Raw genomic sequence first — 23540 nt, 5'->3', positions numbered from 1 at the left:
ATTATTTATTTTAAGCAGTTTGAAGATATTAACTCATTTAATATTCACAACAGCCCTCTGAGACACATGCGTTAGTGTGTTTATTTTCTAGACAAGGAAATTGAGGCCCAGCGAGGTTAAGTAACTTACCCAAGGTCATAAATAGTAAGATTCAGAGCCAGCGTTTAAACTCAGGCAGTCACACTCGAGTCTGTGCTCTTAATCACTCTTACAGCACTTCCCAGAGTGGTCAGCTTGTGCTTAGGAGTGACAGTACAGGAAATATTGCCATTTTTAAAACTGGAGTTATACTTAGCAAAACAAAATGTTCACACTTCAAAGGTGTATACAGGAACTAAAATTGTAGGCTACAGATTCACACCTCCCAGATAGTTAATTTAGCACCAACATTATTAAATTTTTTTTTTCTCTCTTTCTTCCTCTTTTTGTTTTTGAAAAAGTAGAGGCTTTGAATTCCAGAGTGAATTTTTGATTCATTGTACCTATTGTTTCTCCTTTTATACTGGGTTCCTAAGCCTTTTGCTTTCCTCATCTATAGAATTGGTCCATTATTCCCACTGTAAAGTTCAAAGAGCTAGAGTATATGAATGCTATGTAAAACATAAAGCAGGAAGAATTTTAGGGATTGATTTTTATTTATATACTGATAAAGTGACCGTTTACCTGGTGTAATTTGGGAAATCTTCCAATATCTTGGTTTATCTAAGTACCTCTCATCCTCTTCTTTTTTAAGTGCTTGAAATCCCACCATTAATGTGTGAATCTTTTATGTTTTGATAATTTTATTGGGAAAAACTGATTGTTTAAATATAAATACTAATGGGAGGCATAATTCTTAAACTTTTTCTGCTAATTCTTTGGGAATCACCCAACAGATACTAGCTATCTGCCCTTATGGAAAGGTGATAGGCACCAGGCCAGGAAAAAGGTGATAGGGGATAAACACGCAGATAGTATATTGTTGCTAAGTCTCAGCCTTGAACTGTTTAAAAGCCAGATTTCTGTGCTCTTTTATTAATGTTGTTAACAACTATGATAATCTTTACAATTCTCTTACAACAAATTTGAGTGCAATACTCGTGTTATTAGAATCCTATTTCTGTTCATTTATTTATGCTTTATATACTGAGCACCCAGTCTGTAGTATACATTGTTTAAGATGGATCACATATACGGCAAGACAATATCTGGTGAAAAACAGGGAATTCAGACAATAAAGAGGTGATCACTGCACAGTGTGATGAGGGCTGAGAAAGATGGCATGCACAGTACTCTCTGGCATCAAATTGGAGGAAAACTCACCAATGCCTTTGGAAGGCAGGGTTGGTTTCCCAGAGGAAGGGACATCTAACCAAGGAATAGAAGCAAAAGAAAAAAAATTAGTCAGGACAACACTGTGGTGGGAAGACAGGTAGGAGATTAGTGTTTCAGATCAGGATGATCTGAAATGATATATTTGTTGATTTTGAGTGGTGATAGGGCAGTGCAGATTTAGAGATCTGAAAGGTATTCCATAAAGCTTGAGCATAGAATGTGAAGGTAAGAATGCAAACCCGAAAGGTAAATGAAGGTCAACAAAGGATTCGTAACTCACACTAAAGAGTAAGATTTTATCAATACTTATACCAGGGTATTGAAGTGGGAATCCAGACCAGCTTTTGCATTTTTGTGGTTCTGGACCCTTTCAGATCTCATCTTCTACAACCTCCCCCTCATCCTCTGTGCTTCAGCCAGGTACACCCCCACCTTGGTCTCCATCCCCTGATGTTCTACTTAAATCAGTCTTGCTTCAAGATCTCCAACCCCTCATTTCTTTTAAGCTTGTTGAAAGATGAGCTTCTCAATCAGACCTTCTTTATTCTCCCTGTATTTATAAGATCACTCCTCCTTCCTAAGATTCCCTACCCTCTTCATCCAGCTCCCTCCCCATTTCATAGCATTTGCCAATATCCAATACACTATGTAATTTACCTATATCATCTACTTATCTGTCCCTCACCCACCCCCACTAAAATGTGACCTCCATGAAGGAAGGGATTTTAGTTTAATTTTATATCCTCAGCACTTTAGAATAATGCCTGACACACAGGAGAAAGTAAAACATACACACCTATTAAATGAAAAAATGAAAGATTTTTAGATTGGTCATTCTAGCTTCAGTGGGGAGATAGGACTGGTGGCAGGGCTACAACCAGGAAGGTCAGATGTTGAAGCCATTACAGAAATCCAGACAAGGACATGATGCTCATCTATATGACTGATTCTAGAACTTTTTATAAAATACAATGAATAGGACTTAGTAATTGATTGGGAGTGATGGCAGTAGAATTGCTGCTAGGGTATTGAAAAAAAGAGATAATATTTAATACTAATGCCTAGGTCTGATAGATTGAGTTATCTGTAGAGTAAATCTTTATTTCCATCCCCACTAATGTTGGATTTGGCCATGTAATTCACTTTGGCTATAGACTATTACAGCAACGAGAATAAGAGCCTTAGAAATCCTTGGAGCATTTTGGCTGGCTCTTGCACTCTGATAATGTGGTATCTGAAGGAAATACTCAAGACAGCTACTTGCCTTTTCAGCCTGGGCCCCAGAATCTATACATGTGGTTTATACCTGGACCCAACCTGTAGCTTGAGACAAGCTAGTTGATCTGCAGCAGGAAGCAGAGCTGCCCAGCCAGCCTCACACAAGATCACTCAATGATGGTTAACTTTTAGATCTACAGGCATGAGAATAAATATTTGTAATGGTAAACCATGGAGTTTTGAGGTAGTTTATTAAACTGTCTTATTATGGCAATGGCTGACAGATACTGGCAGTTTTGTGCTACTTGGAAGACTGTAAACATAGGGGATCTAGAAAAAGGAACAGGGGGCCAATATATTAGTTTAGACTTAAATATATCAGTGATGTACCTACGTGATATCCAAGTGCTTTGGTCCAGTGGGTAGGGAAACCATTGTATCTGTGTCCATGAGTGAGAGCTGATCAAGAACTATGATATTTGGAATCATTACCACCTAGAAAAAGATGGAAGCGATGAAAGAGTGAAGAATGGGATCCTAAGACAAGGACCTGAGAGGTATTTCATTTTATAAAGGACATTGAAGAACCCTAAAAATCCTAAAGTTCGTAAGTGTGTTAAAGGCAATAGGGCATGGGTGAGAGCAGCATGTTATCCAGTCCTGGATTAGGGGCTGGTTCAGCAGTAGTGTCCCATTCCCAGCATGCAGCCCCAACTAACAGCCTTTCTGAGTTTGCTTCCATTCTGTTGTCCACATCCTCTACAGCTCTTAACAGAAACAACAATAACCCTAAAGGACTCAGAAGACGATTGCATACTGCCCCACGCCAGGCCATATGCAGTGGCCATTTCTGAACTCTTCATTATGGAAACACATAACAAGTTACAAGTTCCCTCTGATTGTCGAGAAGGGCAAGGAAGGGCAGAAGTGTTCTTCTCTGCTCAATGATCCGTGCAGCTCAAGCAATATCCATCGTAGGCAAATTCAAGGCAGAGATAAGTTGAGATGTACAGCCCAGCAGCTCTTGTAAATGAATTTAGTTCAAGTTGAATTAAGGTGATCTGTGAAAATGTGTTCCAAAACGATTCTCTTCAATATTGGAGACACCAAATCATTCTGAAAAATGGTTTAGCACTTTTGGTAAATGTTTCTATTATAGCCTTATAATTCTATAGAAGTTAGACTAGGGACCTCTAATGAGCTTATTGAAACGGTGAACACTAAATGCTATTTAAAATTTGCTGTCACTTTTCAGAAGGCAAAAGGACCTCTTCATTCTGTTTTTGCTGACTGCTCTCAGCTAAATTGTGAATGGGTAAAAAGGCTGTATTTACCAGGCATGGAAAAAACAATCCCTTGAAGCTGGAAATTACAAATGATTGTTCTTGGTGGGGAGGCGTGATGGTGTTTGAGAGAGACAGAGGCTTTTTCTGCTGGAGAATTCTACCAGGAGCATTTTCAGATTTTGTGTGAAGAATGTCAGACTTCTGACTTCTTTTATTGCTTACTGATCAACCTTACTCAAACTCAACTCAGAACTTGCGGAATCCTGGTTCACAAAGTGCTGCAGGAGGGGAGGGGCATCAAAGAAGCCAGAGAAGGTTTCCCAGAAGGGCTACATTGGAGGAGATCTGAAGGAGTTTAATTTAACTGGCTACTGGAGGAGAAGGGATCAGGTCTCTCTATTCAGTGCAATGGGGAGCCATTAAGTATCTCAGGCATTAGGGGAACATGTTTAGTTTTAGAAGTAATCACTTGGGTGACTTATGGAAAGGAAGAAAGTGTTTGTAAAGGGAGATTGATTAGGAGGCTCTTGCTGTGGAGCTGTCCAGGTAAGAGATAATGGTAGATTGGATTAGGGTGAGGATGGTGGCTACCAGCATGAGAAGATACATTCGAGAGATAATTAGAAGGTAGCCTAGCTAGAACTTGGAAATGAATACAGAGTGACGAAGATGGAGGTTGTAAGAATCAACTTGGGGGTTGACCAAAACCTGGAAGAGAACCAGTTCCTCCTATGCCGTAATTTGGGGGGCAAGGAAAAGAGAGTTGGTACTGGAAAATCATGAGTTTGTTTTTTTGCCATTTTATCAATGAAGGATCACTAAACATCAAAGTGGAGATGCAAGTAAGCAGATAGATATATTGATCTAGACTGCAGAGCAAAATCTACCTGGAGATAAAAATTGGTGTGTAAACTGCATTGGTGGCAACTGAAGATGAGGACATGGATAGATTCTGGTAGGGAGAGAATACTGAGGAAGTAAAGTATAGGGTCTTGGAAAGCACTCACTACAGAGTTTAAAGCCTGGAGATTGGAGGGTGAGATGTCTGAAAAGACAAGATAGGGGATATGGAGGAGGAGGAGAAGTAGAATGGTAAGATGTCTCAGAAGAAAAGAACAGAGTGATTTAAGAAAGGGGAAGTGGTCAGCAGCATCCAGTAGAACAAGAATTCAGAAATACCCACTAAATTTAGTGACATGGAAGCATTTGGTAAGCAATGAAGAGAAGAAACCAGATTAGAATGGCGTGTGGATACTGGATACATAGAAGTTCTCTTAAAGTTTGACTTTGAAGGGGGATAGAGAGACAGGGTATTAGATGAATCAGAAGAGAAATGACAGGTCAAGAGAGGTTTTTGTTTATTCTTTATGTGAGAGATACTTGATCCTGTTAAAAGTAAATAGGATGATAAGGATGTTAGGAATAGTGTGCTGGAAGAGAGAAATACTTTTCTGAAAGTAGTATAATTAGAGGGTATAGCAACACCAGGGGGTGTTCACAAAAGATGGAATGGTAGTGTAGGTCTCTGGAAGAGGAGGGGGGTTAAGAAAATGAATAATAGCCAAGATGTTGGATCGAGAATCCATGGGGATGATGAAGTGCCCAGATTTATAGTAGGACTTGTAATGAAGAAAGGGTTATGGGCCAATTGTCAAAGTCTATAGATAATAAGAGGGCACAATCAAGAATGTGACAGATGATAGTAATGAGGAAGGAAGAGAGTGGTAATTACTGTAAAGCCTAGAAATCAAAGCAGCAGAAATTTTCTTGAGATGGTGAGAAGAAGTGGTGGAGAGTCAGGAGGGCATCAAGCCCACCTGTGGTTCCCTAAGGTCACAATTTGAGAGAACTGGATTGAAAATAGTGTCCTTGAGGATGGAAGTGTTCAGTTAAAACCAGGCATGTTGGCCAGTGCTTGGGGTGAGCTTGGGGTTTGGGGAGATTTCTAATTGGATTTGGAGTAGATCCACTATAGACAGTGGTAGGTTAAGCATGACCCAAAATAATAACTGATTTTCTAATAAAATTTCTTAAATACTTAAAATTTAACTATTGAAAACAAGATAGTAAAATTTAAAAAATGAAATATTTTAAAACTTGTCAATTTTCTTCTGATGTTTTCAGATTGGGTTTTAAACTAATAGAGCATATTTCTTTTTAGAGTATAATTAGGAAGCAGGTCATTTCTGGCTGGGATATTAAAGTATTTTTAAAAAAATATTAAAAATAACCATGATTACATTTCCCCTGAACATTGTATGTTGAATGTGATCCTGATTGTGTAGCCTGGAACTACCCCACAAAGAGCACATGTTTTATCTGAATGGAGATGTTCGCTGCACACGATTGCCAGTGTACATGGCAGTGCTGTAAAAATGCACCACTTACAAGACTGTGCTTCCCCTTGAGTACGGTGAGTCTTCTGCATGGATAAAATTTAGTAAGTGTCCAGCAGCTCCCAACAGCCACACACAGCACTCAGAGCTTCAAGAGCTGTTACCCCCCCCCAACCAAGCAGCAGTATTTCAAGGCAAGTGTTAGCACCCAGACAAGTACACTTTTTATGATACTTTTTATTTGTCTGCGTTCATTTTTATTCCTTGGAATGTACTCAGCTCTATTTTGGGGAGTCTAGAGAGTCTTATCCTCTCATCAGAAAGTTGATGAAGAAATAAGAGATACTAGGCAGTGGGCAATTTTGATTAGGGACATTTTAATAACATAGAAAAAAAGGACAGAGTTTATAAAGTGAATTAATAGTTGAACGAGGAATGGAACCAGGGATTTCTGATTCTCAATTTGCCAGTTAGCTTTGGGCCTTAACACATCATATAGTGTCATTTTCATTTCCATTTTAAATGCCCAAAGAGCTTTATTCATAGATACCTATGTTGCCAGCTATCTTTTTAGAACCTGGCTCCAATTTTTCCCCCCTTTCTCCAATACATAACAAGCATGCATGCTATAAATTGCCAAAAAAGAAATGGGCACCCATCCTTATAAGATAAGCTTGAGAAAAAAAAAAATGCAGTCATCACAGCCAGTGTTAAAAATTCCTATTCCTAATTGGCTATGATAGGGAGTAAGGATATGGTTCTTGAGACCTGAAAGTCACACAGACATTGGAAAAGTGAAGAGAATGGTAATTTTCCAATGTCCCTAATTAGAGCCATCTGTGCTTCCCTAGTGCTGTTCCCCTAATGCATTCTAATGCAAAATAGCCTCTTCTCTTGTTTATTTTGGAACACAGCTGTTCTCTAATTGAGCCTAACAGATAATGGAAGCATTGCTGCTCCCCTCACCCCCTTCTCCAAACATGCTGGAATTTGAGGAAGATGGGAAGGAATCATTTTTGCTACTGGGAATCTGTGTGTCTGTTTTGATACTCCAAATCTACTTTTTTATTTATATTGTTTAAAAATGGGAGGTGAAAATATCTATGTATGCACACACATGTGTATATCCTACATCTTTGGGAATTTGAACTTCAGATACTTGCTTTTCGGTGCAGTCTTTTGGTACATCCTTCCCCGCCCCCAACCTGACAGGTACACTTTGATAGCACATGGTAAATCTGGTGATTCCGGTTGAGCTTTCAAAGAAAATCTTTTTCTTAGCACTTATGTTTCCCAAAGAAAAGGAGATGTGGATGACAGAATAGAATAGATACAATAGATTGCTCTCTTCTTATCACCTACCCATGCCTCTATCCCTCCCCGAAAAATCATTTCATGCTTCTTTGAGCAAGTTAAACTTTCATACTCTATTGTTTTTTTGATCTCCATGGTTCTACTTAAATATCATTATGGGATATTTCAGAGTTCTAAAATGTACATTTCATGGGGGCAAGAAACCTATACTATCTTGTGAACTCTTGATAAAGAAAAGGATACAAGTTTTTAACACTGACAGCAAAAAACTACAAATTCCAGAAAAATAAAATATTTTATTAATTAACTGCCTAAAATACCTCCATAAAGTCTTTATATTTTCCCTACCTATTTTGGCTACCTATTTTTTGACTTTCTTCATTTGATAATGAATTTATATTACTTTGTATTAGTAATATTAGTAATAAGGAGAAAATTCTATTTTTTTCTTCTTTTGTACTAGTAGTAGTAGTAGTAGTAGCATTAGTTATTTGTGATACATAAAATGTGTGAGTTCAACATTGCTACAAGTTTGTTCCCTACAAATACAGACGTTCAGAAAAATTCGTATTTCCTGACAGGCATCAAAAAAGAAAAAAAATGTATGGTGTTTCTGACCATCACGTGGGTGGTTCTAGAGTTGACATCTTGCTGTGAACTCTAGAGCCAGACAAACCATGTTTGGCAGTGGTCTTCAGGCACTGACAGTGTTTGGGACTCGCCTTCCTCTTGGATCTATGACAGTTTTCGGATCCTGACATAGAGGTGAAGCCTAAGCAAAAACATGGTGATATTGTTGAGGCAAAGATTGGATTTTGGGGCTTCTGAAGCCTAAAGAACTTGTAAGACAGGTTACAAATTAGGGAATTCCATATATTGCTTGCTGGAAGGGGGGTAGGTGTAGAAATCTGTGTGGAGTTTTCTGGGGACCTTACTGAGGTCTGGGCTATACAGGGTGAGACCCCTTGCCTCCTAAACTGAGAATAGCTGCCATAGAGGGGAAGGTAGGAAAACAAAACAAACACACACACACAAAAAGTAGGAATCCCCAAGTGATGGAAGAAAGAGGTGCTCTAGCCCAGCCAGAATAGAGAAATCCTATGAACACCCAGGCTTTTATCTAAGACCAACCCTTTGCATTAAGGACCACACCCTTCCTAAGGGCAACTGTAATGAAGCCTAAAATCAAACCTCCAGAGGTTCAGGGAGAATTATCAAAATATTAACTTGCTGCCAAAACAAACAAACTCAATACTCTTTAAAGGAAGACAACATAATCTAGCCTCCTGACAATGTATTGTGCGCAATAGCCAGTATAAAATAAAAAAAAAATTTAGATATATGAAGACCCATGAAATGTACCTTAAAAAGGAAATGACTGTGTAAAGCAGTAGTAGCATCCTTGTAAGTTTAGATTTGTACTTCAAGTAAAATTAAAATGTAGACAACAGTAGCACAAAAGCTGGGAGGAGGTGTAAATGGAATTATAGTATTATGAGGTACCTCTATGTGTTGAACGTGGAGATGAGTTGAAAGGAATGAAATATAATCTGGTTCAATATTGATCATATCTAGATCATAGATCAATAGATCATATCTATTGATCATATCTAGTGATAAATTGAAGGTACAATCACTAAAAAAATAATAAAAGGTGGTGTAGTTAAAAAGCCAATACGGAGAATAAAATAGAATTTAAAAATGTGTTTAATTAACCTAAAGATAGTAGGAAAAGAGTTTTGTTATTTTTTTACAAAAAACTGTAAAAAAATTTAAAATGTATGGAATGGATAGAAAAACAGCAAATTGGCACATAAATGTAATAAACTAAACACTCTAATTAAAGTTAGATATTGTCAGACTGGATAAAAGAGCAGGGCCCAAACATATAAATATGAATTGCCTTAAATACAAAGACGCAGATGGTTTGAAAGAAAGAGTTTGGGGAATGATATGCCATGCTAATAGTGTAAGAAAGAAAAGGAGTGTTTCACATAAAGATGGTCTATTCAGTGGAAAGACAATTCTAAGTTTGTAAACTAGCTAAATAATATAACTAAATATAAATGTAACTAAATGCAGATTATTTAAATGTAACTAAAAATAGAGCTTCAAAATTTATAAAGCAAACATTGACAGAATTAAAGAAATAAAGAAATCCATAATCAAAGTTGGAGATTTTATTATTTTGTTCTCCGACATTGTTAGACAAGTTGACAAAAGTATACACAAGGACATAAAGGATCTGAAGACCCAGTAGGTCTAATTTATATTTACATTAGTTACATATTACATATAAATTATATATGATCACATTAATTATATTTAGTATAGAATACTAAACTCAACAATTAATAAAAAATTTTTAAAGTCAGTCTCAATTCAGCTGAAGATACTTAAATCTTATAAAATTTGTTTTTTAACTCTAATGTAACTAAATTAAAAATTAATGGTAGTAAGAGACTTGTAAAATTGTCAAATAATTAGATATGATAACATGTTTATTCATAATTCATTTCTAATAATTCATGGGTCAAAAAAACACTTGGGAACTTAGAAGAAATTTTAGTTTCAATCAATAATGAAAACATAAGCTATCACAATTTGGAGGATGCAGCGCAAGCAGTTCTTAGAGCTATACTTATAGTTAGAAATGCAAATTTTAAAGAAAATAAAGTTAAAATTAGGAATCTAGGTTTTATATCAGGAAGCTTAAAAAGAAAAGGAAATTCAAATCAATGTAATCAAAATAAAATAAAAAATGTAATCAAAATAAATTTTATCATTAGAAAAATAAACAGTCAAAATGAACAAAGATAAAATTTTGTGCTTTGAAAAAATTAATGACACTGATAAATCTCAAGTCAGAGCAGGAGCAAAAGAGTAAAAATACAAATTACTTAGATGAAGGAAGGAATGTCATTGTAGATTTTAGGGGCATAAACCCTAATGTGTAATAATACAGCTAATAATAATATTATGAATAACTTTATGTCAATTAATTTAATAACATAAGATGGAATGGGAAAGTTACTCAAAAACACTTCTTGCCATATAAAGATGAAATAGGTCTGAATATTATATTTAGGAATAAAATTAAATCCATAATTAAACATGTTCTCATTGAAATTAAACATTTCTAAAACACCTGATTTTGTTAGTAAATTTCACCAGTCATGTAAAGAAGAAATCATAGAAATCTTACACAAATTCTTTCAGATAAAAGGAGAAATACTTGCCTGCATTTTTTATTACACCATAAAACTGGCAAAAACATTATAATATATGGAACTAATACTTCTCATAAACATAATAAAATACATTTTAAAAAATTAAAAAATGAATCCAATTTTATACAAACAGATAATATGTCATGATGAATCAAGTGGGGTTCTCTAGTAACATAAGAATTGCAATATTTGTAAACTATTTAAGGTAATAAACTACATTAACAGAATAGAGGAGAAACAATTATAAAATTGTCTTGGAGCAGGAAAAACATTTGAGTAAATTTATGATAAAAATTCTCAGCAAATTAAAAGATAACTTTGTCCATTTAATAAAGGGCACCTAAGGGTAGTGTGAATGCTTTTTTCTTAGAATGGGAAAAAGTCAATGATGGCCACCCTTGTCATTTTTTTTAGTATTGTTTTTGAAGCTCCTAGGCAAGAAGAGTTGTAAAAATTTGGAGGGGAGCCTGATATTTTCATATAGAAAATATTAAAGAATCTACCCAAATTACTAAGATGTAATTTGGTGGTATCACAGAATAAAGAGATCAATGTACATAAATGAACAAACAATTGGAAAATTAAGTTAAAAATAAAAATCTCCTTACCGATTATTCTCAAATGCACCTACCTAATCAATGCAGTTCTAATCAGTATCCAAATTGTTTTCTTTTTTTAAAGGGAGCTATTTAAAAAAACAAAACAAAACAAAAATGAGTTAATCTGCATAAATAAGGAAATAAAAAGAAGTCTTCTGTTCTTTAAGAAAGACAAACATACAGACACAGTTTAAGAGTCCAGTGAAAAATAACAACTGGCAGTAGGTCTCATTTTCTGGGAGAAAATATAGTGATGGAGTCTATGTCAAACTGGAAAGTCCGCTTGTCTCGGGAGGGCACTAGCTACTGAGCTAGTGGTAATTGTTGTTATATAAGAATGGTGATGGCCAGCATTGCTAGAGCTTCTGAATTTTCAAAAGAAGCTAGAAATTAGGATATTTAAGTGAAAGCTTCTGTTAATTTTTGAAATAATTCAACCCATTTTCTAACCATGAAAATGGGAAAAACAACACGTCTGAGGATCAAGGGTCATATTCCATTTTCACATGCTCTGGTATAGACTTTAAGACATGGTAGCTCTAGAAAGAAAATAGCCAGTGGGGGATAAAATTGCATATGGTTTTGAACACCTAAGCTCATAACTGCAGAAATCCATTTGATACTTTCTGTATTAGGCATTAACTATAAGAACTACTTGCATTCTTGATAAGGAAATTTTTAAGTCTTAAAAAGTGAAGTAGCTGGGACTCTTGGGTGGCTCAGTGGGTTAAAGCCTCTGCCTTCGGCATAGGTCAGGTGCCAGGGTCCTGGGATCGAGCCCCATATCCGGCTCTCTGCTCAGCAGGGAGCCTGCTTCCCCCCCTCTCTCTGCCTGCCTCTCTGCCCACGTGTGATCACTGTCAAATAAATAAATAAAATCTTAAAAAAAAAAGTTTGATCCAACCTAAGTCGGAACCAGTCTTAACTGCCAAACAAACAAACAAACAAACAAACAAACAAACTGAAGTAGCCCGTACAACCTAGAGGAACCGGCATCGCAGCTCATGTTTGCGTGATTCCAGAACTCAAGCTCTCAACCACAAAATGAAGTTTCTCCTAAGTGGAGAGGAGATACAGAGAGTGAGAAGTCCAAGCTGAAGAATGTCCTCTTCTAATGTATGTCCTCTTCTTCCACGTGCCACTCCGAGGTACAGCAGAGCTTTTCTTTACTAAGCCCAGACCTCGACAATCAGCACATTCACATGAACTCTTCCCATAGAGAACACCCTCTGGGAATACAACCGTTTAGGTCTTACCACTTTCCCTGGATGCAAAGTTCATAATCTCAGCTGACTTCGGCAAATATTAGTAGTTTCGAGATTGGAACTAGTAATCTACCTGAGCCTCTGTGAGTCCAGTGAAGTGAACTGTGTTATCCATTCTCTCATGGGATTGAAGTCAGAATGAGAAGGCAGCCTCAGGATACATGGTAAAGAGCAGAGACAGAAGAAGACAAAAACAAAGCACAGGAACTCAAGGAGGAACACTGGGTTGCTTCCCAACCTGCCTTTTTTAACAGGGCTGCTAAGGCAAGCTTTCCCCCAAGCCATCAGCAAGAGGGGCTTCCATTAACATTACTTTCTGGGAAGCTTGACCGGGGCTGCAGGATACTTCTATGCTAAGGTGATGAAAGTCCAAGGATACAGAATAGTGTTCCAGTTAAGGATGGGTCCTTGTCCTCTGAGAGCCAAGAGGGTAGTCCTGCTTCTGGAGGGCTCCAAGCAGGTAAACAAGTTGAGTTGGATGTAACCCAACATACAGGAGACAATCCATCTACACATATGGATGCGAAGCCATCTTCAGGTGATATGGGCTCTTCTTGTGTTTCAAAGATGCACTGTTTGCACGCTCCCTTCCTTAGTATCACTTCCTTTCTCTCCTATCACTTGCCCTGGTCACCTCCTTCTTCCTCTCGCCAAGAAATAATACATTGGAAATACCAGAAACAAAAGCAAAGCCAAAATAGCTATGGAGAGTTTGAAAAATGTCACTAAGGGGAAGATTGCTGAGTGTGTTTATTAAAGGTAGACTTAACTTATAAGTATTGTTTTAAATAGCAGTAATTCAGTGGACATGCCCCCAGAGTATTCGCAGCTGGTGAGGGAGACGCATACTACCTTAACATAGTCATTGCCACACAGAGATATTTACCCAGTGCTCTCAGATTACAAAGGAAAGCCGTACTGATTTTGCCTGAAGCCAGGTGGGAATCAGAATAAGAAAAGGCTCATTCATTTTTGCTGGGTGGTTAGGGCCACATAGCATGCACTTGGCAAAAGAGCACCATTCTCTGGTCTTATGCCCCACAAAGTTGTTCAGTGCAACCCTCTTTATTAATCTCCTGCCCAGGTTGGAACACTTTCAATGGCAGGACTTTTCAGTTACCTGCAGTTAGCACTCTTTAACCTGCACTCCTGAGAAATGCCTTCACTTGGTCCATACTCACCCCTGATAATTGGCATGTGCCTTTCTAGGAAAGTTGCCAAACTTCTGATGCATGTCTTGTGGATGTCCCATTTTGATGGAAGCTCTGACCGTCTGTTGCTCCATGCCTCATCCAAATTCTGGCCCCTTCTTTTGCCCTGTTCCTTGCTTCATTCCTGCTTCCACTATACTCTTTCTCGCATATTTTTGCTCTGCTTTCCCCTGCAGACCTTTTGGCCCCCAAACTACTTTTCTTATTTGCAACCCAGATACTGGACTCACCTCCTTCTATTTCCCTCCTGGATTGGCCTTAATGTTTGGCCTGACTTTTCTGCTTTCATATACTCTGGTATGGAATGACATACAAGTTGCTAATTTACATGATAGGTGTTTATTTATGGGTGTTATTCCTTGGGTCTTTGCTCTGGCACTTCTCCTGCTTTATAGAATAAGAGCTAGGTTTCATAGTCAGACCAGACTGGGTTTGCATTACATTTAATAATTGTATGTCCTTGGGCGATTTCCTTAAACTCTTGGCATCTTCGATCCCTTACATGTGAGACGGTTATAATGATAACACCCTCACAGCTTACGTCACGGGGCTGTTGTGAGTAGTTAATGAAACTGCCCAGCAGATAGTTAGCACAGTGACTAAAACTTAGTAAATTTTCAATAAATGTTTCTTTTTGTACCAGTTGCCACCCAGTCACATATAATAGATGTTCAATAAACGTTGTGCGAAGTCAACAGGGAAAAGAGCCAGGGGAGTCAAACTAAGAACTCACACCAAAATATCCTTGGCAGCTGAAGTTCTATTTCTAAATCAAACTCATTACATATTTTAAGCCCCACTTCACATTTTCTGGGGTAAGGAAGCTATATGGTATACGGAGCAGGGGGTGAAGAGGAACCAACTCACATACCTCTGATTTCTGCTCTGTCAAAGGATGGGAAGCGCAAGCCTCAGTCACGCTGGCTGGCTGGGCAGGGATGAAATCCTGAATTTGTGAGATCTGTCACCTTTGGATGCACAAATACAACACACAACTACATAATGCAGTGTGGAAATTAAGTACGATACATTCTATCAGTTCTAGGCACATTAGTGGAGATTGAAAACGGTTTCACACTTAGACATTTTCAGTGGATGATAAATAGGGTTAATGGATTGTGACTGAAATTTTCCTGCCCTCTTAAATCTTTCAGGAAGCTCTTAAAACTGGTAAATACATATTCTTCCTGATGGTTTGCAAAAATCTGCTCTAATTCAGTTTGGAGCTGCTTAGGACTGTGCAAAAAAGCAAAAACATGCTTGCAGAAACATCTGAGCTCTGACACTTAAAAACACAACACAAAACAAAACAGTGAAAAATGACACTTCAAATCATTCAGCTCTCCTGCCTCTCTTGAAGTCCTGTGCACTAGAGTTGGCCTGATATTAATCTTCTCTTAAGAATAAAATCCAAAGACAGTATTTTATTTTATATGTTTATCTCAGGAAGTTGCAGAATGGCCAGGACTGCTCTTTGAAGTGATCCGTGTATGGTCCACATATGTGGAAACCAGAAAGGGGAATCTGGCATCATGGGTCTTGTCATCTAGTTGCTGCTGTGCCCCCCACAGTACCATACTTAGTTTTGGGGGAACCAAGCTGACATGAGCCAGGGGGGTGGGGTGGGGGAAGAGACCAAGCAGCTTGGACTATGAGCCTGTATGAACTTAGCCAGTGCTGCTATAACTCCAAAGGCCTGACAAATGCATTCCCTGAATAGCTTTGTGATCCAGTTGTCTTCCCCGAAGTGCTCAGTAGGTAACTGCTGTGCTGTCCTCTAGTGATAATGGGACAGTAGAGGTGGAAGGAGCCCCAGGGTTTTGGCATCTCAGGGTCACAGATCAAACCCCAGGCACAAAGGAGAAATCTGTGGGAGCTGGTGAGCCCAGGGCACTGTGGCTGATAGGAAAGGACAGGGCAGCACAGGTGTTGCCAGACATGAAGGATGATTCAAGCTGGGACTAGAATCATGTTTCAAAAGCATATCACCCTTGAGGGGAAAAGGGAGGAGGACCAGACTCTTTAAACTTACCTTCTGGGAGTCATTCCAGTGCAGGATCGACCATACCTGGGCTCTAGGAAGGAGTGCTAGAATTTGGGTAGAAAATCTGCATTCAAGGCACTTAAAAGCTGGATATTTGTTCTTTTGAAAAGAGGCATAGAGGACTCTAAACTTTAGAGTCCTACCTAAGTGTTAATTATCTCCAGTAGCACTATCATTAATTCCTCAGGAAATAATCTGACAAAATGGAGCTTGCTTCTGCTTACAATGCTGTCACATCCAGAGACTTGGAATTCTATGACTCCTGACTCCTGGTGGTCGGACTGGGGAAGCAAGTTCACCTCATTCACACCGACATGTGACTTCGGCATAAGGAGCCTCCATAGCATACACATAGCAAATGCAATTAAATAAATACTTCTTAAATGATTTAGTAACAGTAATAGTGAATCAGGTTTTGGTGCGTTTTCACGCTTTACCTCCCAGGGATTTAGAAGAACAGATGGCTGGTGAAAGAAAGGAGCCAGGGCCAGGACCACGTGTTCTGTAAATTAGCAGGCCTCTCTTTTCTTTTCAAGGAGACCTTTTAACATTTTGACCAACCTAGGTAACTGATAAAGTGACATGAGTGCTTTATTTGAGCAAGTAAGGATGGTAATATGAGACCAAACAGAAAACTACTCTGTCCTCTTAATCTCATTTTGTAAAAAAGGAAAGACTATTTTAATACCAGCCTTCCAAAGTTTGAAAGAGATGAACAAAGTTTTCTTAATAGCATTAAAACCTACCTAAGATCCTTTTCGTGTCCTAATAAAGTCAAAACATTGTCAAGACCAGTAGGATCTGTACACCTGAGACTGTTTATATGGAAGTCTATTGGAGACTATGTATATGGATGTCTCTGGAAACTTCAGTCTCCTGAGACCTCTCCCAAACTCACTTTCTCATTGCCGCCTCCTCTCTGTCTAAGCAGCTATGCCATCTTCAGAAGAAATAAGGACAGATGAGATTATAATATTCATATTCCCAGAAGCTAGTAACCTTATTACAATGCTTCCTGGAATAATTGATTTCTCATTGCACTGGGCATTTGACAGCCACACATTTTCCCTTGTATGTCTTTCATCATAGATAGAGAAAGCAAACCACTCAAGATAATGGAATAAAGTACCACATTAGGATCTGTAAGCATATGTGCATTTATTCATAACAATGCTGAAAAGAACTTAAGGCATTTAAATCGATTGCACATGTATTCACCGCATAATTTAATTAGCACTTATGGAAAGCACCGTAAGAACTTCTATTACACTGTTTCCCTTACAAATAATTACAAAAAAAAAAAATACTTGTAGCATTAGCGATGGTGTTCTCTTTGTGATTACAGGAGGGCAATTTGTTGAAAAGTTTCACTGACATCATGTATGCAAAAGCTATTTGTCATTTCAGCAAAAAGCAATGTATAGATCTTTGCCAAAGGAAATTGTCTTTGTCATTGTAGCACTTCACATTATTTAAATATACATAATGAAGCCAGTAGAGTTAGGTAATCCCTATCTACTTAAATTGTCTGATGTTATAATCAAATAGAAATTTCAGGAAAAAAGAAGGAAAAATAGTAACTTCAGTGTTAGTATTGACTACAGTAATAACTATTACCGTTTATTGAATACCTACTGGTTGTGGGGTTGAAAACTAGCTTGAACACATACAGTGCCTCCAATTCTCACAAATGACTCTAATTCTCACAAATGATCTCCATTTTACTTAAGAGGAAGCTGAAACTCAGCCAGTTCCTTATGTAAATTGTACAGGGTTAAGTGAGAGGCATTAAGAAATCAAGTTGTATCAGAATGCTCATATTATTTCCAGTACAGGCCATTGTTTTTACTAAGGTATAATGTTTTAGTGTAAACCATCAGTGAAAATCCACTGTGACCTGCCTTCACATTTTCTTTTGAGAAGACCTTATGGACTTTAACTATATGCTGGTATGTGCAGATGAACCTATAAACAGTGAAGTGAAATCAGATCAACTCTGTTGTTTCCAACTTTCATCTTAAATCAAGGTTTTGATTTTGATTTGATGACATATTCCTTCCTAAATATTTTTCATAAGAACAAGATAACTTTTCTTCTTCTACAGAAACCAAGGTATAGCCAAAAGATCTTCTGAGCACTTAAAATGTACTACCACAGGGGGAACTTCATTTTTATAGAATAATGCTGACCTTAAGATAATCTAGACATTGGTGGCTTCCTCTCTTTCCTTTCAGATACTTCAATGACTTCCCCAAAACATAGCATAGTTCACCTCTCAATCCATTTCTTCAGACAGTATCAGTTCATTGGGTAGACATGACTGGTGAGTTTGGTAAACTGGTACTTTAAGCCCTTTCAAAGCAGACAGCCTTAAAACACTCAATTGAAAGTGCTAGTTAGTAAAAAATCACATCTCAGAAGCCATCCTACGAGTGATAGCTCCCTCCATACCTTGCTTCTTGCTGTGACTCTGAAACCACTCTTTGTGTTGTTGGAAAGTGGTGCATTCTGCTATATTGAATTATAAATATGTTCTCCCCAGGACTAGGACTTTACCTGGAACTCTGTCATTGTAAAGAAAATACTTATGGGAATGGATCAGTGTTTTTTCCAACTGGCATAAACTAAAATCTAAAGCCATCTTAGAACTTTTATTTTTGTTCCTTTCTAGGGAATCACAATGTACATTAGCTTTATAAAGGTTCTGAGAAGATCTGCAATAAAGAAACCTGTTTAAATTTCTTTAACTGAGCAGTTACGATCTGAGATTATATTAGCACACAGCAGAGCAATCACAGTGTGTGATCATTAATTAAGTATATGTAGATTAAAACAAGCAGAAAGAAAGGAAGGAAGAAAGAAAACAGTAAACACCTTCCTGCCGGTCATTACTATGCCTGGAAACTATAAAGATCCCATGTTGACTATACATAGCTTAGAACCCTACTGAAAACCAAGAAATGCACGAAAAAAAATAGTAAGAATGAAAGATTAAAAAGCAGTTTACAGTACAGTAGTCATAAGGCAGTGTTGACTAACTTTTCAGTGAAGGAAAACGGGTAATATATGCTCCAGAAGATAGAGGCACAAAAGGGAGGACATAGTCAAAACACTAACAAAATATTAAAAATAAAAATGCTCAGAGGAAGTTTTAAGAATCTTCAGAGAAAGGAAGGGATTTGGATTGAATTGCTGCCTCCCTTCCATATACATCTGCTTTTGCAATACACTTGTATAGAATAAAAATGCTCAAAACAATTATTTTTTAAAAATATCCGTATTTCTGAGGCCTCATGCTGGGTTCCACAGATAGAAATTGCTATGGACTGAATTGTTAGCCCCCTGAAGTGTATCAGCCGAAGCCCTAACCCGCACTGTGACTTTTAGAAGGTAATTAAGGTTAAATGCGAGGAAGGGGAGGGGGGCAGAGATCTCTCTCTCCCTACATGCATGCACCAAAGGAAAGCCATGTGAATAGAGTCATGTGAATATGATAGGAGCTCTCTTTCTCGGCCTGCAAGCCAGGAAGAGAGCTCTCCCCAGAAACCGAATCTGCCTGCACCATGATCCTTGGACTTTCCAGACCCCAGAACTGTGAGAAAATAAATTTCTGTTGTTTAAGCCACCAAGAGTATGGTACTTTGTCATGTTCAGCCTAAGCTGATTCAGACAGAAATTATCCTAAAAGGAGAGGTGGCCTCTTCCCTGTCAGATTTTGTATCTTGCCAGAAAAAGAAAACACTGGCAAGACCCATGTCAAGAAGGGAAATGCTCCAAATGCATGTGTTGTGTATGAGTAGGAGAGGAGGAAGATAAAATACACACATATATCCCACTTTATTTTAGTTTGATATTCCAACTTTACTTGATTATAAGATATTTATAATTTTGTAATCCAGTAAGTACAAAATAAGCATGTTGGGTGAGAGACATAAGGGAAGGAAAATATTCCTGGAGCAGGAGCAAAGACCCTCCAGAGAATGTATGACAGTTTGGAGGGTGGGGGGTGGCGCAGGGTGAAAATTGGTGATACAGTCTTTTGATTTAAATAAGACAGAGCAAGTAAAATGAACAGAAGCCACTGCACCTAAATGCAGAGCTTCATTTACATAGAAACAGGAACAATTTCATGTTTAAGAAATGTCAGTTTTCTATAAATACGGAGGTTCAGTCATTACCACCAGAATTATTCATTATACTATGATTCAAAACAAGATGAATATACTGGGCCAACATTAGGACTCCAATCCCCAAAGCGGCCTTTCATGTATTTTTCAAAATTGGCTGTATCCATCCAAAAATAGAAGTCTGCTAAGTATGTGATAAGGTCAGGGAAAAAAAAAAAAAAGAAAGAAAGAAAGAACTGATTTCTTTCCCAATTCAAGTGAGCAAGTAGTAGTCATTATAAACATATGGGGCATTTAACTGACTTGCATAAGTTCTCATTTCCTTAATTTTTTAAATGTAAAATTTGGTAATAGAAGAATATTAGCATCTGAGTTCTCCATCTGATTTTCTCTGCACCACCCCCAACTGCATCTTCAGCCACTTCTCTCTTCTATTTTACCTGCCTATATCATAGCCATCTTCAAGTCTGCCTGAAACTCTCACTCCTGCAAAGGCTTGGCTCATGATTTCCTTAAAGGATTGACCATGGGAGTGTGTGTGTGTGTGTGTGTGTGTGTGTGTGTCTTCTTTATCTTACTCAAGGTCTAATGGCCCTTTTAAAACTGAAATTGCATCCCTGACTTCAGTTTGAAAATATTTTGTTCTATTGTTGGTTTCATAATTTATCATCATTGCCTCTGTTCTCTTAATCTGGAACTTCTATTAGACACACTATATAAATCTTGAATACATGCTCCTGGTTTCTGAATTTCTCCTTCTTATGTTTCATATCTTCTGTGTTTGGCTCCACATTTCCTTCTAGATTACACATTTTGTCTTTAGCAGTGATCATTCTAATGAGTTGGTTCAGTTGCAAATATGTATGTATATTTTCTCTCCAAAGACTTCTTCTGTGCTTTCTGTCCTTTTATCAAAGAATGCCGAGTTTATTTTCTGTAGGTATTATCTTTTCTAATCTCACCGAGGCTTCATAGAATTGTCTCTAGATCTTCCTCAAATATCTGTTAAGTCTATTTCCTCCAGGACCATTCGTTCTATGTGTTCACTCTGTCCTTATTTTTTCATAATGTTCTACTTGAGTGGTGGTCTTTGACGATCTGTTCATGTTCATGTACTAACTGGCTTAATGGAGTCAGGTGCTGTGGGGTTTCCCCATAGTTCTTCAGGTCTTTTCTTTCAGTCCTCTATCCTAAATGGAGGGGCAAAGGTAGGTTCTAGGTGTATAGTCCTCTTGTTTCAACTACTTGGGAAAATAGTAGTTACAAGCTACTTTTTAGGAGCACAGTCATGGAGTTTCCTTAGCTTTGGTCTCTTCGCTGCCAAGTAAGAGATTTATTCTGCTAGCAGAGAACTTTATTATTTTTCTATCCTCAGTCGAGCTCCTTCACTACCTCTTTCTTCTTCTCTCTTCCCTGTCTTCTCTCTCTCAGAGAAACTTGGAATAAGCCCTCAGATCCAGTTTAAGCCCTCAGATCCATTTTTAAGCCCTCCTCAGGTGCTCAGCATAGTTTCTTTACTTTTTGGATTTTAGCCCAAGGTAAAAAATTTCTGCAGCTGCGCTGCTCTGTGTGTGTGTGTGTGTGTTTATTTATATAGAGACCAACTAGAACAATTACTTTACAGTTCTTTCATAAAGAGCTCTGTTGGGTTGCTCCAGGTACCATTTCGTTTTATTTTGTTTTGTTGTATGCATTTACTTTCAGCTTGGTATTTCTCTCTCTGTTTATCTACAGGATGACTTTCACCTGCTCAAACTTTATGCTATGGGTTACTAAGTTCGATCAGGCTCAATCCATCTGCTTTTTGTGTTTCAGGACACTTTTACAATAGCTTAGGTTTTGTTTTGTTGTGTTTTGCTTTTCATAGGTTACAAACCCCTTCTTTCTCTTTCTTTTTCTTTTTTTTTTTTAGTTGAACTAAATTTACTGAATGTAGTTCTAATTGTTTAACATATATAAAAACTCAATTTTAAATTTGAATAAGATGCCTATCAAATCAGGCATATTTAAGAGCATATGGTTATTTTGGAAAATTTTTTTGAAAAAAAAAAAAAAAAGCATACGGTTATTTTGAATATCAACCTTTCATAATGAACTAATTGTTAAATTGAACTGAATGCCAGTAACCTTCTATATATATATATATATATGGCCTATTTTTTGTGAAATAAAATCTTGGTAAATGCATGAAGATTCCATATCAGAAGCTAACGCAAATTTACACTTTTAAAATCAGATATAACTATGTAGTTAAACTTTTTTTGACCCAGTCTTCATCTTGATTCAATCTTAAAATGTATATCCTGGCAATTTCTTTTATCTACTTCATTGACTAGAAAAATATAAATGAAAAAATGATACTTCTTTCCATCCACTAAAAGGTTAATATCTGGGTGTATTTGAAAATAGCAACAAGAGAGCATTTTTAATCTTTTTAAGGCAGAACTAGATCTTGGACATAGCTTAGAGCTAACTGGAGCCTCAGGTTGTTCATTATGGGTTTAAGATGTTTCTACTCCCAGGGGCATTTGCATTTTAATAGAGAACTCTTGTCACACAAAAGCCTTCAAGACCAAAAGAAATTAATCTCTAAAAGTGAAATTTGAGATATTAAGAGAGCTCTTGGGGCAAAGAAGAGTGGGTAATTTTTAGATGGCAGTCCTTTCTCCCACCAACAAATTACATCATACCTATCATAAGACAAACTTTAGTAGGGAAAAGCAGGAATTCCTATAACCTTATGTTTCCCATGGGAAGTAAAATTCATTTTAAACAGTACAAAATATTAAAGGACTATCAAAAGTGCATCAAATCATTTATGTATTTTGAAAAATATACACCATGGATCTTTTGATATAGTAGACCATTGTATGAAATGTTACTTTGAACTAATGACCTAGTTCAAATAATCTCCTTCCTCATGATCACTACCAAACTAATTGAGAACATGAGTAGGGGAAGAGGGAGAAAACAGGCTCTTTGCTGAGCAAAGAGCCTGATGCAGGGCTCAATCCCAGGACTCTGGGATCATGACCTGAGCTAAAGGCAGAGGCTCAATAGACTGAGCTACCCAGGTGCCCCAACAACCGGAGTATTTTAATATCCTACCCTTTATAGAGAAGAAAAATGACATAAGAAAAATCCGGTACCTTCAAGTACTTATAAAGACAAAAACTTTATCTTGTCTTGTTCAGAGAGACAATCTGCTCTCTGAACTCCCTGAATCCTAATCATACCCCCGATTTTTTTTTTTTTTAATTTGACAGAAAGAGATACAGTGAGAGAGGGAACACAAGTAGCGGGAGTGGAAGAGGGAGAGGCAGGCTTCCTGCCCAGCAGGGAGCTCAATGCAGGGCTCCCTCCCAGGACCCTGGGATCATGACCTGACCTGAAGGCAGATGGCTAATAACTGAGCCACCCAGGCGCCCCATCATACCATTTTTATATTTACATTGGTGGTAGCATCAACTGATTTCACTCCACTTAGTAGCCATTTTCTTAAAAAGTATCCTTTTTGCAAATGAATGCAGTATTTTTGACCATAAGAATAACAACTTAAAACTCAGGTTTTAAGATTATTGTTCCTTTTAGCTTAG

The 23540-nt window shown here is 37.6% G+C and overlaps 1 long non-coding RNA gene across 1 annotated transcript in view; it reads left to right on the top strand.

Moving 5' to 3' along the window:
- Positions 1-23540, top strand: part of LOC309872671 — a 141721-nt gene that overhangs the window by 96207 nt on the left and 21974 nt on the right. The gene's annotated exons all lie outside the window — the stretch shown is intronic.

Source organism: Mustela nivalis, assembly GCF_964662115.1.
Source record: "Mustela nivalis genome assembly, chromosome: 8".
Taxonomy (NCBI): Eukaryota; Metazoa; Chordata; class Mammalia; order Carnivora; family Mustelidae; genus Mustela; species Mustela nivalis.
Note: the sequence above shows the minus strand (reverse complement) of the source record. Positions and strands in the feature narration are given on the sequence as shown.